This window comes from Cavia porcellus, unplaced genomic scaffold (assembly GCF_034190915.1).
Source record: "Cavia porcellus strain 051 isolate PalLab524CR breed Dunkin Hartley unplaced genomic scaffold, mCavPor4.1 scaffold_8, whole genome shotgun sequence".
In the NCBI taxonomy this organism is placed as follows: domain Eukaryota; kingdom Metazoa; phylum Chordata; class Mammalia; order Rodentia; family Caviidae; genus Cavia; species Cavia porcellus.
Window position 1 is genome coordinate 80,254,011 of NW_026947491.1, and position 23,281 is coordinate 80,277,291.

Below are 23,281 nucleotides of genomic sequence, written 5' to 3' on the forward strand. Positions count from 1 at the left end.
AGCTGAGAGATAAGATGTAGATTAAAAGAACCATTAACTCACAATGGCATTAGAAAAAGATCATGTGTTGAATTCAATTTGGATGCAGTTAAAAGAGCCCAGAAAAGTGGGAGGTGAAAGGCTATAAATAGTTTTTAGTGCCCTGAAATTCAACTTTTTCCCTTGGAGCAGCAACAGAGAGGAATCTCATCACTAAAGACGAGGTAATTTGTTAGCCACTCTGTTCTCCTTCTCCAAGCACTAAATTTCTGTTTCTTTTCTGCAGGCTCACATCCTGCCTCTGTGGCACTGTGGGCGCTTGCCTGGTTTGCTTCACCTCTTTTCTCCTTTCTCAGGGGCCAAGAAGCCTGGACCACGTTCTCACACAAGCTGGCTGCTCTGACTACCATATCCCTGCTAATTTAATGAACCAGGATCTAGGAACTACTGCTTTACTTGAGGGCCCAGAAAATCATACATTGCAAGACTGAAGACAGGTCATTTAAGAACACCCACATCAATGACTGGCCCAAGTTCTTTGAAAAGTGTCCTTTTAAGATTCAAGAGCCACCAGAGGCTATCAACTGACTTCTTGGCTCAGCAGTTAGACTTGAACGTGCAGATGTTGCCAAAAATTACAAGGACTTAGCAAGTTTGCTGACAATGAAAGTAAAAACACAGAGCCACTTACCCGTTTGGACATAAATAAGATGGCCTCAATCCTTTTGCCTAGCCTTCCAATTCAGCATCATTGATTACTTGCTTATGCTTAGAGAAGTTGCATTTTGGTTTGGGATGCAGTTGATAACACAAATCAAACAAAAATGGGCTGGGGCTGGGGTGTGTTTCCGTGGTATCACTTTGCCTATCATGTGCCTGGCTCTGGGTTTTGTCCCCAGCACCACTATGAGGTTTGTCTGTTGCTTTATATTCTTGCTTTTGACACAGGAAATGCAGTTCTTAATGAAGCTGCTCAAATTCTGTGATTGATGCTTGTGGAAAAGCTCACAGAACCCCAGTAAAAAACCAATGAAGACACAGTAGCTGCAGGAAGTTATTGCTGATCCCAAGTCACTAGTTGACAGATGGGGAGAAGCTGGAAGATGAACACTTTAGAATTTTCACTTCTTACCTCTTTGGTACAATTGGTATGTTTGGAAACCAAGTGCTACGTTTTCAGGGGAGGAATCCCAGAAAAGTAACTATGTTCCAGAGATTTGCCAGCCCTGTATTTTTTTTTAAAATAAATTTTGGGGTAGTAGAATTCAGAGGAAACTTGTAAACCTCATAACTGTGTGCAGAAAGAAAAAGGTGAGATAGGTGTCCCAGTCCTCTTTGAGCGCACACTCCCAGTGACATAAAACTTCTGCTAGGCCTCAAGTGTTAAAGGTTCCTCCCAATAGTGCCCACAGATGAGGACAAGCCTGGATCATACGGGTCTTTGGAAGACATTCCACATGCATTTAGTTGTTGCTCACAGAAGTGCTCAGTTTAACTATTTTTTCCTAGTGCTGTGCCTTCTCAGGGGGGCCTTGCTAATTATGTTAATTTTCCTGGAGTTGGGAGAGAAATAATATTAAACCCTTATAAAAACTTCCTTTGAGCTGTACAGTGTTTTAAGTACTGGCCTGTACTTTTTTGTTTTGGAGCTGAAAGTACGGAGGCACACAGAGGGTACAAAAACTTTTCCAAGGAATTCAGTTTAATACTTGAGTATGGAAGAGTCCATGCTCTTAACTACTCCATAATGGGAAGGAAAGTTATTTATATATATATAAATTATATACTTTATATATATTGTATATATAATTTTTATTTTTCAGCATTGGGAGTTGAACCCAAGGCTTTTGCACTATGCTATATCCCCAGCACTCTCTGTCAATTTTATTTTAAGGCAGGTTCTCACCAAGATACTAAATTGTCCAGGTTGAGCTTGAAGTTGTGATTCTCTTGCCTCAGCCTCTCAGAGCGCTGGGATTGCAGTTGTGCACCACTGCACCTGACAAGATGGGCAGTTTTATAAGAAATCCTCGTATTTTATAATGGGTCTTACTGTTTTCATTATCTCTTCTGCTCTTAAACCTTTTGGATTCCAGATAGATAGACCTGAGCAAAGTAGGATGCCTTGGGCGTAGGTGTAGGCTAGAATTGTGGACGAACTTCAGGTACCCAGAGCCTAGGGCATCCGTGGAGCAGTGTGCGGCTCCCTTCCTCAACCCTGGCAAGGGCTAGAACCCAGACCAGGTGGGTAGCTCAGCTAGGTGATGAAGCTGAGCACGAAGGGGTGGAAGGATGCAGGTCTGCAGCAGAGCAGGGTGGCAGTGGCAGCTGGAAGAGCCTCGAATAAGGCGCTGGGCCAGGTTACACAGTGCCACCATTTGTTATGTGATGACATTAGCAGTGAACAGAGAGAAACCCAGGAAGGACATAGATTTGGCATGAAAAAAATGTTCTGGAGTCTGTGCAAAACAAAAGCGGTTATAAAACTTATATTTTTGAATCGTGGTGTTACACTGAGGCCACTGAAAAATTATTATCTAGTATCTACAAAGACGAATGTAGGAAAAAAGGGTAAAAAAAGATACCTACCCAAAGATACCTACCCATTTTCATTGTAGTACTGTTCAACAAAATAGTGAAAGGATTAGAAATTGTCTAAACGTTCTACAATAGTGGAAATTATAGGTAAAACAAGAAACTATCACCTGGTTTAATATTCTGCATCCACTGAAGTGATAATTATTATAAAGACTATTGAACAATGAAATCATACTTAAAATATTATAAGTGAAAGAAGCTGAGTATAGAAGCTTCTACTATGGCTATATTTAAAATTATGTTGGTAGACAGGGATTGGAAGGCAGCACAAAAATATGAAAAATCGTGAATTTGGCTGAGGTTGTGAATAATTTTTTTTTTAAACTCTGATCTATGCTTTCACTAGCAGGGAAGGAGGAGGTAGAATTTCAAGCAGAGTACAGAATACATGCAGAAGCAGAGCTGGAAAGAAAGCTGCAGGGAGGGTCATGAAAACTCATCAACTTCCAAGCTGCAATGTTCTTGCCCAACACCTGTCACGGTGTTAGGGGAGATTATCATTCATTCAGTGCCCTGGAGTGCAGACTTGGGAGTCTTCTAGATACTTCCATGGAAAACACATACTCAATCACACACCAGTCAGATTCTAACTGTGAAAATACCCGGAAGTCCATCCTCTTGTCTTCTGTCTCATCGCTATCGCCTGAGGTCAGGCCCACATCTACTCTTATCTAGATCCACTGTCCCTGCCACCAACCTTCTCTCCCTTTTGCTCTGTGTCCCCAACAGTACCAGACCAGACTTCTGGTTAGGTCATTTCCTTCTTGTAGTTTCTTAGCAACTCCCGGTAGGTAGGCGAGGTGGGGAGATCACTCTTCTGTTTGCCTCCAGGCCTTACCTGATGCGACCCTGCTTGGGTTCTCCTGATAGATAAGAAACCAAACTGCTTCGTGCTTTGGAGTTTGGCATTCACCGCTCTGTCTGCATGGTGTGTAGTCACTACCCTCTTGTACATCTTTATTTATTCCCAACACGGGAGTAATAAGTTTGGTTAAAGAATTCCAAGTTGGAACCATCTTTTCTCTTTACTTCCAAGGCATTATTCCAATGTGTCCTCATTGTTTAGGGCTATAGATGGGAAATCTGATGCCTTTTATTTTCTGATTCTGATTTCCCCCTTTATTTTTCTCTGGGAAGTTTTGAGCCTTTTACCCTGGTGATTCAATCACAGTGAGAAATCCTGCTATGGGTTTTTTTTTTTTTTTTTTTTTTTTTTGCCTCCCCCACCCCCCAATTTGTTTCATTGGCGGTATGGCAGGATCTTTTAATAAAGAACACATTGCTTTTAGATGCAAGGAAATTTTCTCATGTGTGATTTCTTTGATAATTTTTTTCCTTTCCATTTTCTGTCCTTGTTCTTTCTTGAATTCCTAACATTTAGATGGAAGGTTCCCTGAATAGCTACCATAATTTTTTTTTTCAACTTTCTTTGTGAATTCCCTGATCTTTATTATTTATTTTATTTACTAGATTGGTTTCAATGCAGTTTCTAAACATTTATGGATTTGAAAACATTTTTAAAAATTATATTTTTAATTTTCAGGAACTGTTTTATTTCCTTAAATGCTCCATTAAAAAATCCATCTATTTTTAATTTGTGGATAAAATTCCAAGGATATTAAAGGCAGTTTCCTGTTTTTTTTTTTTTTTTCTTTCAGGTTCTGAACTCAAGACTTCACATTTGCAAAGTAGGCACTGTATCACAGAGCTGTATCTCCAGCTCCTAAAGTCACTTCATTTGCTTACTTTAGTTTGATTTTACCTCATGCTCCCCACATTATTTTTGATCCGTTGAGATCCTCCCTGCTCTTTTCTATTTTGGCTTTTTGTAAGAAGTTTGCAAATATCTGCTGAGCCTTGAATTCTATTCCTATGACAAGAATGAGACACTGTAAGGAGTTCACCAGAGGCTCTGAGATTGTGTGTTTTGTAGGATCGTTGGCATTGGTTAAATAAGCTTCACCATAGTGGGACTGGACTGGACTAAATACTAGTGTCCTCCGGGTTTGTTGTGTTTTTCTAGGTCTGATTGTTTTTCCTAGAGAGGACTGTTCTATTTTTATATCCTGAAAGCAAAAGCCAAGCTACCTGCACCTCCAAGGTGACCACAAGAAAGGGGATAGGAATTTGCCTATGTTCAGTATGGTACCGCTTCCTCACACTCAGATGGGCGGTTCTTGAGTGCTGATAGATACTTTTCCTGGGCGGTGGTCTGCTCATTGCTGTTTTCTTCATAAGCCCTCTGACTTGCACTTCTCCCTGATCTGCAGTATCAGCTAATGCATATTTATCCTTTGTCCATTTTGCAAGTTTTGCTGATAAATTTTATCAGTTATGCCTCTGCTCTTTTTGTCCTTGTCTTGTTGTTGTTGTTGTTTGTATTTTCATGTTTTACCAAAAAATCTTCTGATCAGCCATTCTGCTTAGGTTTGGATGAGTAAGTACATGGATTCGATTTGCAGTATTCCATGAATCCTCTGTTGGTCTTTATAGAATCCTCAGCCAAGTCTGCTGTAGGCTTGATGATGCAGGTAGAAAGTATGTAACAGGAATTCAGCAAGAATTTATTGTGTGGTAAATTGATGGACTGACAGATGATGACCCAGTAATTTCTACAGTTTCAAAATTTGAATTGCTAAGAACCTAGAGTTCTGGTTCTTTTGACCTGTACATTTCTTTTCACCAATCATAGTGGACTTTAGGGACACTTCTGGAGAAACTAGAAATGCACTGGAAATAGCTTGTCCTTGTGGTATGTTTGATTTTGTGCTTAATGCTGCCCTATTTTTGGAGTTGTGGTAGTTATCCAAAAGAAAAGCAACTTTAAACTTGAATCTCTGTTATCTTTAAGCATTGCTTACTTATCTTTTATCTAGGCTTACTTTCCCTCCCACTTCCAGAAGACTTGGTTACTATGTATTTTTCTTTCATTTCTTTTTGGTATATTCTATTCTCAAACTTCTAAGATTCATCAGATTTGTAAGTTCTCATTTCTTTTTCTGTCTACCAGAATGTAATATTCTTGAAGGCAGCACTGGATTGAATTCTGGATTTCCAGGGACATACCTGGCACGTCAGAGATGCTCCATATTTATTTACTGAGTTAAAGAATATAATGAAAGGTGGAATGTCAGCCATATAGATAAAATTAGCTGACTTGTTCATGTCATTTTTAATGACTTGCTAAAAAAATTGATGTTTCATATTAGAAAAAAAAAGAATGCTGAATGATTAAATAGCTTTTTTAAAGATAAGGAATTGGAATATCTGTTGACTTTATTCTCTTTGTTGTTGCTATCCACCTGCTTTTATAAGATTATAAGCTATCTGATGGCAGAAGTTGTATTAATTGTCTCTGACTTCTCATGGTGCAGAGCACAATGGACAGATGCCATAAGCTCAATTCATATTTTCATATTTAAATTAAACTGCCCTGAATTTGACGCATATATGTAAAGATGGGATATATGTTGATGAAGGTGTGAAGCTATCAATGAGCAAGGGAAGAAATTAGCAGAGTTTTAAAAAAATTTTGCTATGAGTTACTCCTGGAAACTGATCAGCTGCAGATTTACCTTTACTGAGCAGACTCTAATGAACTTTATTATACCACTTCGCAAGTTTGACACAAGTCAATAACATGCCTGAAAAAATGGAGAGATAGGCCCAAAGAAAGCAGCAAAAATTTGAATAATCTTAAGATTGTTACCCTGAAACGTATTAGCAGAGCTACATAGACTTAAAGTTCTATTTATCTTATGACAACTCCATGGGCCAATTTAACTTTTTCTTTCACTGTGTCCTTTAAAGAGGGGACCAAACTGTGTAGAGCTATTGGTGCTGTTTTGTTCAGAATGCAAGCAGGAGCTCTGCAATGGTCAGTCTATGCATACAAGAGTAGGGGCAAATCTGGCACCATTATTTAGCTCTCAAGTACAGGGTAGCGTGCTCCAAGCAGTATACGCACAGAGCCTTGTGACTTTGGGGAGATGTTTCTAGAACAGTGTTATTAAATCCCTTTAAACACTTAGAAGCTGTATTTATTTTAATCACGGTAACCATAACAGGAATATATGTAGGTGCTTAAAATAATATGAATATCACCTATGTGGTACAAATCATTGAGCAGTGAAAATAGTTTCCCAAACTGCAAATAGCCAGGATAACAAACATATTTCATGTTGAAAATTTGGGTTTCTTTTATATCAAAGAATAATTTAGTGGTGAGAGTAAAAAAGTTAAACTTTAGATACAAGGTCTAAGGGTTTAATCGGATTTCTGAAAATAGTTAATAGCACAATCTAAAAAGTGCCAAATATATATACGTGAATTTTGGATCTGGTTATGAGCTGCTAGAAAAAAGTATGGAATAAGTAAAAATGGTAGTAATCTTAAGATGAGTCATAAATTAAATATTTAAGTTTAAAGTCTTTTGGAAATATTAGCATCCAAAAATGTAGGACAATCCAAATCAGGACTCTGTAAGGAAGTAAGTACCTTGGCCAAGGTACAGATTATGAGAAAGCTCTAGGGAACCGTAGTCTCAAGTCTGCGGGTGTCATTCGGGTGTTAGATTCAGCTCTGGTGTTCTGACCTGTGAACTTTTCCTTCTTCCTCAAGTCTACTGGTGGTTGTCAAGATGTTACATATCTTCTACATCTTCACCTTATACCTCTTGTTTTTCTCCCCCAACTTGTGTTTTCAGCTCCAACTCGGTTCCCTGGCTCACACTGTTCCCGCTTACTTTATTTAATGACTTTCATTTCAGTTATGATTTGAGTTCATGAGGTCTCTAGTAACTTGAGAGTAGTTCTGATTTCTTTCTTGGATGTTCCAATGATGGCAGGTTTCCTTGAGTTGTCACTGTGGATAAAGAAGTGACTTGAAATATGAAACAAGAGTTGTGTTTTATGGGGAAAGTTAGCCGATAAGATGCAATCTATTTCTTGAATGATTTTAATTTTCAATAATTTCAAATAATTTTGATTTCTTCTAAGACTCTTGATTCTTGAATTATGAAAACTTCATAGAAAATAAGATCATTTGATAACTCTGTTTCCTAACAGTGATAATCAACAAAATATTCTTGGGTTCCTCATCTTCCCTGACATTTCCCAGCCCTGGCCTTCTTTTGTTAATTTCAAGAAAATAAAACCAAGCAAAATAAAACAGAATAGAGTAAATCAGAACAAAACAATGAATGTGACACAGCACTTCAAAACAAGACAAAAGGAAATCAATAGTGGCTACCACAATGTCTCTCGTTATCTTCAAAATAACCGCCCATACCATCAGACATAATAAATTAAACAGCACAGAACAGTATAAAACCAATCAAAACAAAACAATGAAAGCAATACAGGGTTTCAAAACAAGATAATAGGAAAATAACAATGGCTACCTTACTATACTTTGTTATCTCTGAAATAGCTGCCCATGTCATAAAATATAATAAAATCAAACAAAACAAAACAAAACAAAACAAAACTGAATAGAACAATGATAACAATATAGGTTTCAACACACAGGGACCACTGCCTTCCCTTTTTAGACATTCCCCCCCCCCTTTCACTTTCACTTTCGTAATATCTATTGTGCATTTTGGAGCCCACCTACTTCTTTAGTTTTTTTTTTTTAAATTTAATAACCATATGTATTTTACTTTTTTATTTTTTTGAATTTTATTTAAAGAAAGACTAAACAAAATAGAATATGGATAGAAATAATACATACATTCAGAGAAAAAATAAACAGTAAGAAATCACTAGTTAATGTTTACATACTGTCCTTTTACAAATAGTTGTTCAAGATACAAAAGTGGAACATATAAGTGGGAATTCAAACAGCGAGACTGCAAACAGTTCTGTTCAATTATCCAACAAAAACTTAGTCATATGATTGTCAATCCTATACACTTAAACATACATGCAGTTATCCATATCTTCACTTATGTTGAGATTAAACTAAAGCAGGCTAAAGTCATTCTGAACAAAGAATAGTATTGCTGGATTTCACATCATGACACTCCGTGATCAGCACTAGGTACTGTAGTGTCTTTTTTTTTTTAAATTTTATTTAAAGAAAGACTAAATAAAACAGAAAACGGGTAGAAATAATACATACTTTCAAAGAAAAAACTGAACAGTAAGAAATCAGTTGTTGATGATTACAGATTGTCCTCTTACAATAGTTAGTTATTCAAGATACTAAAGTGGAGCATATAAAGTGGGGATTCAAACAGTGAGACTGCAACCAGTTCTGTTCAACTATCCAACAAAAACTTAGAATATGGTAATCAATCCTATATACTTAAACATACATGCAGTTATCCATATGTTCAATCTGTTGAGACTGAACAAACCCAAGCAGGCTAGTATTACTCTGAACAAAGAATAATAATATTGCTGGGTTTCACATTATGACACTCTAGGATCAGCACTGGGTATTTTAGTGTCTCTTTCTCTTCAGAGTATATGTTCATTTCATCATGTGTCATAAGATCAGTTCTCATAAACTGTTTATAGGTTCTACACATGCATCAGTCTTAACTTGTATTTCTATCCTTTCTATATTAGAGGGAGAAACAAGACAAAGCCATACAAAAGAAAACATATTCCTATAAACACATGAAACGAAAAAGACATATAAGACCATTGTACAAAGAGTTCTACCATGGTTCCTGTGTTGTCTCTTGTTATCCTCAATAGATTTGGCCATGTCATCAGACATAGTATAACGGAATATATCAGTACATAACAGTATTAATAAAAACACAACTTTGTATATAGTATAAAACTTTGAAAGCAGGCAGTTATCAAACCAGAATGTGTATCATGGAGTCTTGTCATCTTCAGTGTAGTTGCCTATACTCTCAGACTTGATACTATCCATCATATCAGCTTTGAATAAAATCTGTGGATACCAAACAGCAATCAAACAAATCAGATTTAACTAAGATCACTCATGATAAAACAGTGTAAGTCATACAGGGCTCCAGACTGGGATAATAGGAAATTAAAGATGATTACTGTGCTATATCCTGATGTTTTTGGGATAGCTGTCTGTGCCCTGAAATCTAACACAAGTAGACAAACTAGGACAAAATAAAATCTATCAAAAAAAAAAAAAAAAAAAAGAATAAACTCTATCTAAGCAGAGTGGTGCAAGTAATGTGGGTTTTAAATCCTGATACACTATTAACACTATCTTCTGCCATCTTTTTTAAGACTCCCCCTCCCCTTTCACTTCCCCAGGATATACTGTGCATTTTTGGGTCTGACCAAGACCCTTGCTTTTAAATGGGGGGGGGGTGTTAACCTGCTATTTACCTAAGTGATTCCGAACCTTCTCTCTCCTGGTCTTGATCTCTAATTGTATTCCTTTACCTATTAGAGCCTGTCTTTCCAACGTCCACAAATACTGGTCTAGTTGCCTCTATTACTTTCTGGTTCTTTGTCACATAGAGCATTGTTTTCTCATATTTGATTTTTCAGTCCATGTACTCTTTTTCATGTTAATTATATTTCCTATAAATAGCATCTCAGTGGACCCTGCCTCCTGATCTACTCCACGTGTGGTTCTTTTTTGTTAATTTAGTGTATCAAGGCCATCTATATTAGAGATTATAACCAACCTTCTCTGCCCCATTTCTGTTATTCTCTCTTTTTTTTTTTTTTTTTTACCATCAGTTGTCTGGTTATCTTCTTCATTCTGCTTCATTTCTTGAGGCCTCTCTGCCGCTGTTCCTGGAATCCTAGTACTTTTCTCTCTTTCTAGAATGCCCTGCAGTATTCTCTATAGAGTTGGATTGGTGGTTGCGAATTTTCCAAGTTCCTCTTTGTCTTGCAAGCATCTTATTTCTCTATTAATGTCTAGAGACTTCTTTAGTTTTTTTTGAAACAACATGATGTTCACCCATGTAATTTTGAACCATTTCATCCATGAACATGATCTCCATTTGTATTTATTTACCTACAAGAGCCTTGAGGCTCTCTTTCTTTATAGCTGATTGCTTTCCATTGTATAAAAATGCCATATCTTTCTTATCTATTCTGTAGTTGATGGGTAAGCTTGCCCTACTTTTTTCTGGTTCCCTGTCACATAGAACATTGTTTTCTCTCTTTTCACTTTCAGTCTATGGATTTACTTCTGAGTTAAATGCATTTCTTGTATAAATCATATTAATGGAATCTGTTTCCTGATCCACTCTGCCTGTGTTTCTTTTTATTGAGTTGAGTCCATCTACATTAACGGTTATGGCCAACGTGCACTGCCTCATCCCTGCCATGCTATTTTCTTGCTGTTGACTGCCTACTTTTCTCCTCCATTCAATTGTCTACCCCACTCGGTGATCTCCCTCTGCTGCTGTGCCAGGAACTGTGGTCATCTTTATCTCTGTCTAGAATCTCCTTCAGTATCCTTTGTAGGGTTGCTTTGTGGTCATGAATTCCTTCAGTTGTTCTTTAATCATGAAAGTATCTTGTATCTCCATTCATTTTCAAAGATAATTTTACAGGGTACATCAACCGGGGTTGGAAGCTGTTTTCTTTCAGGACTTGAAATACTTCACTCCAAACTTTTCTTGACTTGATGGTTTGTGTTGAGAAGTCTGGCATGATTCTGACGGGTTTTTCTTTATAGGTGATACACCTTGTTTTTTATTTTTCTCTAACAGCTTTTAATATTCTATTCTTGTGCTCAATATCTGGGCTCTTGATTATTATATATCTGGTTATGGCTAGTTGGACTTCTATATGCCTCACTTATCTGCATGACATGTCCTTTTCCCATGCTTGGGAAATTTTCTGTTATTAATTCTGTAAATATACTTTTAATGTCATTTGTATTGCCCCCTGCTTTTTTGCTGACACCTGTTATTCTTAAATCTTAAAAGCTTTTGATCTTTTCCTGCAGCCCTTGGATTATTATTTCCTGGTTCCTTATTATGTTTAAGAGCTCTTTTCTTTTGTGATTGATAGCTGCAATCCTATCTTCAAGATCTGAAAGTCTATCTTCAGTTTCTTTCAAGTGGTTTTGTCAACTTTCAGTGGAGTTTTTAATTTCTTGTATATCTCTTTGAATCTGTTTCATGCATTCTAAATCTTTCTTATACTGTTCTTTCAAGATCTCCTTCATTTTCCTATGCTTCTTACTTTTTAATGTATGTCTTCTTTAGAGATGCTTAGCAATTCTTTTATTATGTTTTTCATTTCTTCTTTTTAAGAGATAGTATTTCTGTTCTAATTTCTTTTATAGCCTCATGAAGTTGCTTCTTTACTTCAGTTGCCATCACTTTAGAAACTTCAGGTGTGTTGAAGGGAACTAATACGTTAGTGCTTATGTTATTTGATCAATTTTGCATGTCTGTATCTGGTAATCTGACCAACTATTCTGAACCATTGTTAATTTCCTATCACCTTGTTTTGAAATTATGTATCATTTTTATTTTTTTATTGCCTTTAAAATAAAATTAGATAAAATTTTAAAAAAAAAGAAAAGAAACTTCAGGTGTGTGACTTCCAATCTCTTCCATGTTTACATCTCCTGGATTTTCTCTGAGTTGGAAGCCAGAGACTGCCTTTTGCTTTTTAATCTTGACATTCTCCTAGGTTCTTTCAAAGAAGTGGGTAGTGGGGTTCAAGGCACTTCCAGCATTGGTGGCTATTTCTTTGAAGCATGACTGGTTTTCCTGGCCAGGCCTGGGCCTGCATATCTGATGGTGGCCATTGGTGTTCTGGTGGGGGGCTGACTGTTGATTTTTCCCATCTTGTGCTGACTATCGGTAGTGGGAAGCATCCCTGATGGTGGCTGGTGTGCGCTGTGGGGCAGGGCTGGCTGCTGCTCCTGGACCTGAGCTGGTTGCCGGTGGGAAGTGTTCCTGATGGCAGCCACTGGCCTTCTTTTAATGTTCCTTCTTTTCTGAAATTTCTTCCCATCCTCATCAACCTCTGCTATTGTCTCTTTCAGGATCTTACTGCTGGCTTCCCAAGTATGGTCAGTACCTCTGGCTCCTTTTCATGATCTTTTTCTCTTTCTATAGATGCACCCCAATTTATGATGGTTTAACTTACAATTTTTGACTCGGTTGTGGGAAGCTACACATATGTGGCAGAAACTTTATTTAGAATTTCGATTTTGATCTTTTCCTGGGCTAGTGATATGTAGTACGCTCTCATGTTTCCGGACAGCAGCAGAAGGTCACAGCTGAATCACTGGGGTAAGTAAACAATACTCTACAGTGTATTGTGTTTTGTGTTTTTACATTCCTTTTCATTTTCTACCAATTATGTGAAATGTTCCACACTTCATTATACAGTAGGCTTTGTGTTAGATGATCATACCTAATGTAGATTAGTCTAAATATTCTCAGTATGTTTAATTAGGACAGGCTACCCTTATGATTGGTAAGTAGGTGTTTTCAACGATTAGTCACTTAGCAATACTTTCCATTTATTATGGGAATATTGGAATGCACCCTCACCATCCCAGAGAATTTAGTTTGTACTTTGCTTCATTTATCTACTTTAATATCTAGCATTTTTTTCTCTATTCACTTGAAAAAAATGGCAAGGTAAAAATAAGTAAAAATCATAAAAAGAAAACCACGGCAATTGTGATAGAGATAAGCTTAGGAGATGAATCTAAGTCTTAACCTTGAATGATTTGGAAAATGTGTGTGTGTGGGGGGGATGGAGCTGACTTTAAGAAATTTTATTCAGGTTGAGATGAGCCTTAGTTTGATTTTAATTCTTCACATGTGGAATTAAAGAGAAGTGTTCTGATAGGAATGTTCTGAAAATACAGAACTAAAGATTGGCTGAAAAATTAGTACTAGAGATGCAAAATTTGAACTGATAGAGGTAGAGCCTAGAATTTAAGCAATAGAAATAGATACATTGGAAATTGGAGGTTATATGCTTATTTACCCAAAAGACATAGTCTGCTTTGTTAGTTTAACACTACATTAAGCCAGGAAATAACCTCTTCTCTATGGTTCCCCCATTCAGCTTGATTCTTCAGGAATCTCTTATTCTTCCTTTAGGAAATATGGAAATAAGAGAGGCAGAAGCTACGGGGAGAGGATACAGCTGTATTTTCTCATCTTCTTTCACCCCATCATCAGACTCTTTTCTTTATATAGTGAGACACTGAGTGTGTTCTCATTGTAATCATACGTCAAGACCCGAGGTCCTTCTATGTAGTATGTGAATTTGTGGATAACTCACCCTTTTTTTTTCTTTTTCTTTTTCTAATCTGATCACTGAAGATAGCACCCCTCCTTCTGCTTCACAGAGACCCTGTGAAAACTAATGAGAAAAACTTGGAAAGGCCCAGGGGATGCATATCCATGGGTATTTCACAGTACATTCAGGCAGCTTATTGTCTTTAGTTCCAGTAAAAATAGCCCACTGGGGATAAGTTCAAAGCTTGTGGAATCTGGTGTTAATACAGTGAGACTCTGATGATGCAGAGGAATATGCGTTTGAACTTCTCTCCAGAATTCAGATGTATGAGTACCATAATAATGATGATGAATCTAATAATTATAAAAAATAATTCTATGTGTTAGACATTTGTCTCCCTGATGACACAATTGTTCTCATGCTTTTCTCCTAAATTCTAATTGGACCATGGTGCTTCTTTAAATTGGAAAGAGGCAATAGTCTGATAAGACAACATGTACCAGAGTTATCTCCATTTCATATTCTCTTGGTTACAACCATTTTGTCATTTGCTTCTCTTTGTTCCAAACAGGGTTGATTTCTAATAGGGAAATTTTCCAGGTAGCTAGTGGAGCCAAAGAGAAATTGGCAACTGATATGATTTCTTCCATTGCAATTTTAATGCAACCTTCTGGGAAAGGATGTACCACATGAGAGAAAACAGTGACCCACAGGGAAACTAAAAAAAAAAAAAAAAAAAAGACTACCCTGATATTACAAAGCCTTTTCAATCAGTGGCCATTTAAAAAAGTGGCAATCAGTGGCCATTTAAAAAAAGAACAGTGCACAATTTAGATTGCCACCCATGGACTAAAATACCAAGAAGGTGATTATAGATTCTTAATGTCTCTATAATTATATAAGAATAATGTTAAAAATCTGCTTCAGAATGTTCTGTTTTAGTTCCCTTGAAGAGAACAGAGTGGATCAACCATGACAGTTATTGATGAAGAACAGGAAAAGCTTAGCATATAGAGTAATATCTATGATTTTTTTCTTTTCATTGAAATGGTGTCTACTAGCAAAGTCATTTTTAGTTATGAAGGGGAAAGAGAAATTATAGTGGAACCAAACAGAGCTTGAGGTTACCAGTCAATCCTGGATTCAGATTTTCACCTGGCTACTTCCTAGCTTTGTGATCTTGAGTCAAATATTTAGTATCATTTTCATTCTTTTTATTTTTTGACTGGAAAAATGAGGAAAAATAATGTCTCTTTAATGAGGTTCGTGCAGAGTAACTTCATGCGCTCAGTACATAATAGATACCTTATAAAAATGAAGTATCTTTTTGCTTGAATTTATAATTTCACGTGACATTACTGTGTGATTTCTTCTTTTTAGAACTCTGCATTTCGGAACCTCAGCTAGCAAAAACATCAATGGGAAAAAGAGCTAAAGTGTCAGTGTTTGTTTAAATAGCAGTAACTCCATATAGCAAATACACACTGATCTGTGGTAGTGGATCTCTAAAAATGGTAACAAAAAAATATGAACTGATGAAAAGTCCTACCTAAATTTCTGTAGTTTTACCATAAGACACTCTAGCTTTTAGACTGAATTTTGAGTTACTTATCACAGGAAATTTATGACACTGAAGGTTTTTGAAAGAGCCACACAAATTCCTGGTTAATTTTCCAAATGATACCTAGATAAAGCACTTAACACAGTGCCAGCCAACATCATTTTGCTTCTGTCTATGCTCTTTCCTATTGCCTGCTCACTCAAACTAATTATGTTTCATGTTCAGGAAAGTTTGTGTCTGCTATTATGATATCCATAGCAAGTGTTTTTTCTTTCTTTCTTTCTTTTTTTAAAGCCACAAACTACTTTGAGAAAGATCAGTAAAAGTGGAAAACCCTGAGGTATCTTTAACTGCAGATACAAGCTGTTTTGGTTCATTCTCTTGCCAGGGTATCTTTCTCATCTTTTAAACGTCTATAATAAATCAATGAACTAACTTAAGAAGCAAGATTCTGCCTTCTGTGGTTTGGATAGGTGTTCCTCATTTGCCTTGTAAGAGAGAAACTCACGTACTGAAGCTGCCTGGTCTTATGGCTTACACCTATGCCTGCACCTGTACATCTATGTCTGTATCACTGTTATACTCTTGGAAGAGTGCTTGAAACAACAAAAAGTAATAAAAACGATATTGCTACCTATTCAAGACATCCGAATGCCTTTCTTCTTGTTACAGTTAAATTATGCAATTGATCTTTATCTTTTTGGGCTTAAAATGCCTTGTTGATTCTAGATCAGTGGTTCTTAAATGCTGGTTTCTGGTCATTGATTATATTAGATTCACCTGAAAGACATGTATATATTTATACTTGTGAAGCTTCCCTTTGTCTCCCGAAGCTCCAGGGGATAAGGTCAGGAATCCAGAGTTAATTAATAAGCTCCTCAAGAGACTGTGATGAGTTTATGGGGTTTAAGAGCCAAGGAAACCTTTCCATGTATTTCCTGCTTGTAGATTCTAAGTCTCCTCCAGCTTTGCATTTCCTACTCTAGCTTAAAGTATTCCAGGGAAGATAAGAGACATTGTGGATAGATTTCAGACAGGAAACTTGGGGCTAAAAGAAGAGCTTGATAAAAAGCAATTTTGTGAATCAAGTAATTTGATTTCCTGTTGGCAATGAACTTTCTCTTTGAGAGCCTCCAGCCGTCTTAGGTATGAATTCTTCCTCAGTCCTTGAGAGAGATAAATTACCTTAAAAATATTGTTTGAAGTTTTCTCAAATAAATCAGTATTGATAGTGCAAAGAGGTCTATGCAATTAATCACTCCTGTTAACGAGGATTCATATGTGTAATTGCTTTTCAGTCGTCTTTGGAGAAGTAAACTGGTGAACTGTTTCAGTTTGGGGAACAGATTTTGTGTTTGTAATTTTGACATGCTAACGTATTTATTTATTTACACTCTTGAAAGGAAAAGAATGCATACTTATTTTAGAATATTTAGAAAGTGTAGAAAATTACAAGGAGAAAATTTTAGTTACCTATACTATCACTAATCAGCATAACACTCAATATTTTGATGCAAAGTTTATTCGGTTACACATACATATTCAAATAAATATTTGAAATATTATTCAAATTTTAATCCTGCTTCTCCCACCTAGATTTTCAAATTGACTAATTCCTCATGTTTTTAGTTTTCTTTGAAACACATATAATTTAAATGGTTATGTGCTATTTCCTCAATAAGAATAGGTCATAATTTATGCAATTACTTTCTCACTTTTCATATTTATAACTTGTTGCTCTCATAGTTGTAATGAACTTTTCAGAAATAGTTGAATTTTCTTTGCCTTTTCTCCTAAACAAAAATTGCTGAAACACTGAATTTTTAAAGACTATTGATATATTTTTCAGAAAATCAATAACAGGACTGCCTGAGAATATCTATTTTTCATAGTATATTTTTAATTTTTTTTAGTATAGGGATTGATTCCCAAGCCTTCACATAGAACTGCATTTCCAAGATTTCTTCAAAAGATTTTTTTTTTAAATATTATGAAACACAGTTTTGCTAAGTTGCTCAATAGCTAGGGCTGGGTTTGGACTTGTTATTTTCTTGCTTCAGCTCTCTGAGTGCTTACAGGATGGGTCACCACAACTGGGTGATTATCTAACAGAATATTTGAAATTGAAAATTTTTATTATTTATGCTGTACACTAGCAAAAAGAGTTTTGTTATGTTTGTATTATGCCAAAATACCTGGCCGCCTACTGTTCTATACGCAGTGTCGCGCCCCCCCCTCTGGGTTACCTAATTGATTTGTTAATCAATGCTCCCCTCTGTAAAGAATTGTAAATCCCTGGGAACCTAACCTAATTGATATGTTAACCATTGTTGCCCTCTACAAATAACAGATGTGGTGCTAAAATAAGCTGACAAAGGATTGTTAATTACTGCTAGACTACCCTGTCCTCTGCTAAGGAAAACATTTCCTTAGCAGATTTCCTAATCCATCCCCATAACCCCTTACTTTGTAAACTGTGATATGTACATAAAGGCTGCAAGCTTTGAGGGGGACACACAGCTTTTGCAAACTCCAACTGCACTGTGTTGCTGAGCCCAGGATAAAATAAATCAGCGCTGCTTTTTAAAATATGTTTTTGCACCATTTTTGAACTCGAGTTTGGGGGCTCATTTGTGGATTACAAGAATTTACAAATTGCATTTATCCTAATGTTAGTAAGGTTGTGTGTTTTCTCCACATTTTTTGAGCCAGTTATATTTCTTAAATTATCTAAAATTTTAAAAATCTTTTTCTATTAAACTGATAAAGTTTTTATTGATTTATAAGTACTTATATAGTAGTCATCTTGGCTTTTGATGTCATATTGTTGGCAAATATTTCCCAATTGGTTGATAGATATTTAATTATTGAGAGTAAAAATTTGATGATCACATTTTTAATGTTACTAGTAAAATTATGTCACTGTGTTATAAATAAAGACTTAAGGTAAAAAGAGATGGAAAGTCTACATAATACAGGTCTTTGGCACATCTTTAATGTGTTTGTGTGATGCCAATGGGTTGAATTTTTTCAACCATGGATTGTCTAACTTCCCAGAGGTCTGACAAAGAGATTAAAGTGAAACCAAGACATACTAGACCTTTGCATGTTCTCTGTCACACTCTTACAAGAAAAGAAAAAGAGATATTGTATTCTTCTTCTGATTCAGAATCTAACACAAATTCTAATTCCTAGGATACATGACAGAGCTATTGACCTGGATCTGTGGAGGTGGAACTTGAAATCTGTGTTTTAACAAGCATCACTAATGATTTTTACACATCCTGAAGTTTGGGGCCAGGGAGTTCAGGTGACTCGGAGTGAATTTTGTCTCATTCTAATGTAATCTTCAATATTTCCTCTCCAGGGCTCAGGTACTCACTTTGCATTATATTAGATTGTCCCCTTTATATGCTGATTTTTGAAACAGTTTTCAAGCACAAGTGCCATGAATCTAAAGCTAGAGTTGAACTCATTCAAGGCTATAAATGTGGAATTCTTTTTTAAATATATCTTTAGACCACTTTACATAATTCTGCAAAAGCTGTTGACTCACAAGCATCCAAAGGATAAAAGAAACTGAGACCCTGATATTTAAAAATTACGAGTTTGCTCTTTATATTAAGACATGAAAATAGAGAGTTTCAGTCTTTTGAAGTTTGTCATATTTCCTGGTTTTTAACTTTTTCTTTAAATTTCTGAACGATGAACCTTGACTGATATTACCTCAAGGATATTTTAAACAATATTTTATGAAACATTTCAAAGATGTCCCTTTTGTAGCAAAGAAGCATGAGACAATATGTTAGAATTTTTTTTTTTTTTTTTTTTTTGGTACCGGTGATGGAACTCACAATCTCATGCTTGCCAGGCAGGTGCTACCCCACTGAGCTAAATCCCCAGCCAGAAGTTAGAATCTTAATTGTATGTCAATCAGCAAGAATTTATTGAGAATATTACCTAATTGTAGAAAATCAAAAATGTCTTTTTTTAGTCTACAGTTTATTTAGCTTGGAAAAAGATATGTATTATAGTCATACGGAGCATGGTCCCTGAAGAATTTATTACATTTTGCCTAAACTTAATTTATAGTACTATTTTATATGTAACTTCATCTAATTGTATTTTCTATAATTATCTGTAATGTTATATTTCTAGAATATTGGTATTACTCTTTAATAGTACTGTTGCTGATTTATATTTGTATATAATTTTATGTTGTTTTCAAAGTGTGTTTATAACTATGGTTTAGTAACTGAGTAATATATATCCTTAGGCAATTTTTACTGACTATGTCATCTATGTCTGACTCTGTGCTTCACATTAATGTTGTTCCTGACTTGAACATTGCTATGAAATAGACTGTATTGTTATTGTTTTTCATTTAGCACATGTGAAAACAACTGAAAAAAGTTCCATTTGTTCAAGAGTCCACAGTGCAACTCAAGAACACACAGGAGCCTGAGTTTCAACCATTAAATATACTAAGTCCCTAACAGCTAAGTCAGTCTACTTATACTGCTCAGATGCAAGAGGAATATTTGCTGAATTTGCTCTGTAGTGCTCAGTAGAGCGTATTCTGTGCATAAGTATAAGCCCTGGAAAGTGGTCAATGGTGACGGCGTCACTCCCCCATTAAGACCTCTAAAACTACATCATTTATATTCATTTAGTTATAAATCTTTTATGTGAAGACACTGGTCATCATATCTCCTAAATACGCAGTGCAAAACCTACAAAACAAAAAGGGGTTGATTTCAATGCACATAGTTAAAATTCGATCAAATAGAGATAACAAAAGTAGCAAAAGAAATAATTATAATAAAATCTGTTTGTATATATGCATATATATAATCCTACAAATTTCAAATATGCCACATTTTTTTTACAATATCTCTGAAACGTTCACAAAATCAAGCAAATGCTTGGTCAAAAGAAACTTAGCCAATAGTTACGATGTTTTAATTCATGTTCCCTGATAGCTATATAACTGTAAACTTACAGGACATTGTAAAAATTATCCTCAGATGAAAGTTACAGCTTTAAGACTGGAGGATGAAAAAAATGAGAGTTTCTTGTATTCTTCCTAAAATAATTTAAGTTTCATAGTATAAATTAGAATGGACTAAGCAATACAGAATCCAAAATTTATACAACAAAACAAAAAATCAACTATGATAAAATGATTTATACATATAGAAATTAGCTATTTGGAAAGAGCAATAATAGATAAATTGCTTACGCCAGATTTTATAAAAGGTGTGAACTATAAAAGTAGAAAAAATTGTAATTACAGGTAAAGAAGAGAGTAATAGGCTTAAGGAATGAAACTCTAAGGTGACATGTTGATAGCTGAGAGGAAATGGATATTATATATAAATTGTTCTAAATGAAGTACAAATGTAATATACTAAATGCTAGAGAAAATACCAGAAATCTGAATAAAAACAAGTCACTAAACAAATTAATAGGAGCAGATGTCTTTGTTGCTGTGTTTCAGTAAATCCTCAAGGATTATGCAATTCATGTATTTAAGCTATTCCAGAGCACAGCAAAAGATATAAATCTCTTCACATATTTCTTAAAGCTACCATAATCTTAACACTTAATTAGGGTATTGCGAATAAAAAGTTATAGACCAACTCATGAATGTAGTGGTAAAAATTCAAATTAAAATATAATGAAATGGAATCCAGAATGCTATAAAAACTACAAAGTAAATACACTATTATTAAGTAACATTAATTCCAGGAATGTGAGAATGAAGTCAGCAAAATTATTAACATGATTTTATATGTTGAAGGAGAAAAGTTATGTAATTTCATCAGTAAAGGTAAAATACTTTGGATACATTTGTTGAAATTTGTCAACTATTTCTAATAAGAAATATGTAGGCTGAACATGGTGGTGCATGCTTGCAATCCCAGCACTCTATTCCCAGTACATGGGAGGCTGAAGCAGGAGGATTGCTGTGAGTTTGAGGCCTACCTGGGCTACATAGTTAACTTAAGACCAACCTGAACTACATAGTGAGATTTTTCCTCTTAAAAGAAAAATTACTTACTTATGATTAAAACTCATCAAAAACTGACAGCAACTAATTAAAATTATTCATGTGAACCATGCTATATTAAAAAAAAGAAGACAGCAATACTTACCTTCAAAAAGAAGATAGAATAATGGTAGCAATTTGGAAAAGAATGGATGAAAATGACATTTTACTGCAGATTATGTACCTAGAAAATGTAAGAAATTTCCGGTCTATCTAATAGAAATAAGAAGAAAATGTGGTAAGTTGATTGGTGTGTTAGCTTTTTGTCACTATGACAACTTATAAAATGCTTACTTGGGTCCCAATTTTAGAAGCTTCTGCCTGTGATCATCAGTTGGTTTTATTGCATTTGGGCTGCTGGCGTGGCAGCTCTTTATGGTGGAGGCACAGGATGCCCAGAATCCCTCATCTTATGGCTAAGAACCGAAAGAGGAAGAGGATAGCAATGTGTGTGTGTGGGGGGGTCTCACTCTCTTTTTTAAGAATATATTCCCAGGAATCTGAAGACCACCTACTAGCTCTTTATCACAGGAATCATAGGGGACATTTACAATCCAAGCTAGCAATCAGGTGCATTGTATTACAAAGAATCTAAGAAGCCATGGTTTTTAAGATAGCTCATTTCTCTATGCACATAAAGAACAAAAACATGTTGTAGTTAGGATGACATCATTATAGGACTCATGGCACATCTGAAGATGTTAGAATGTGATTCAAAATTGAAGAGATGAGAGAAATCTATAAAAAAGGCAATAGTTTGTCTGTAAGTACTAACCACTTACAGAAGTGATGAAAGCCGTGAAGTACCCAGGAATAAATTCATCACAAATGAGACGACTAGGTAGAAAACTGATAAGTTGTCATGTAAAGCATAAAACTCTTAGTAAATGGATCAAGATGCTGTATTTATAGATAAGAATTAAAATTAAAAAGAATCTGTGCTTGCAAATTTCACGTATAAATTGAGCAGAATACTAATTTGAAACTCTGAAAGCACAGGGTAGGGAATTGACAAGATCACTTAAAAAATCATGTTGCAGAATAGCTATTTAGCAAAACCAAAAAATTAAGAAAACAAGCATAGTGAATATAGGTTAAAAATAACTGATATTAAAACATTCTGCAAAGCTACCATTATACAAGTGGGGTGATATAAACACGTAAAGTGTCAAACTGAATAGGGTCCAAAAATGTTATATTTTACAATTTAATAGGAAAAGGATGGTTTGTTTATAAATGTTGCAGAGGCTAACATGGTAGCACATATCTATGGTCCCAGCATTTAGGAGGCTGAGACTAGAAAATCACTGTGAGCTCAAGTCTAGCCTAAGGCTATGGAGTGAGTTCAAGGCCAGCCTGAATTACATATTGAAATTCTGTCTCAAAAAACAAAACAAAAAATAAATGATGCTGGCAAAACTAACCTTTCATCTGGAAGAAAATAAAATTAGATCTCTCATTTTAGTCCTATAAATCCCAGGGAGATTAAATCATTAGTTCTGAAACATACAATGAGAAAATGCATCCTGTTTGATGTTTTGAAATTTTGCTTTATTTAGAAATTTTTTTTTCTTTGAAATCAAATGGATTTGAAAAGGAAAGAAAAAAGAAAACATGCAATTATGATAAGTAAAAAATTTGCTTGAAAAATATTTGTAACCTAAATGACAGATAAAGTGCTATTACTTGTAATATGCATAGAGAGTTTGCAAACTGATAACAATTAAGGCAAGCAAAACAAAGGGAAACAGACGAAGGTTTGACTGCAAAATTCATAAAGGAATTGAGTCTAATGAGCAGTAAACAAGTACTGACTTTTTTTTACGAGTCGGGGGAATACAAAGTAAATGAAAAATAAAATGACTCTCGTATATCAGTTTGAAAAGTTATGAAGGAAGGTTATACCTG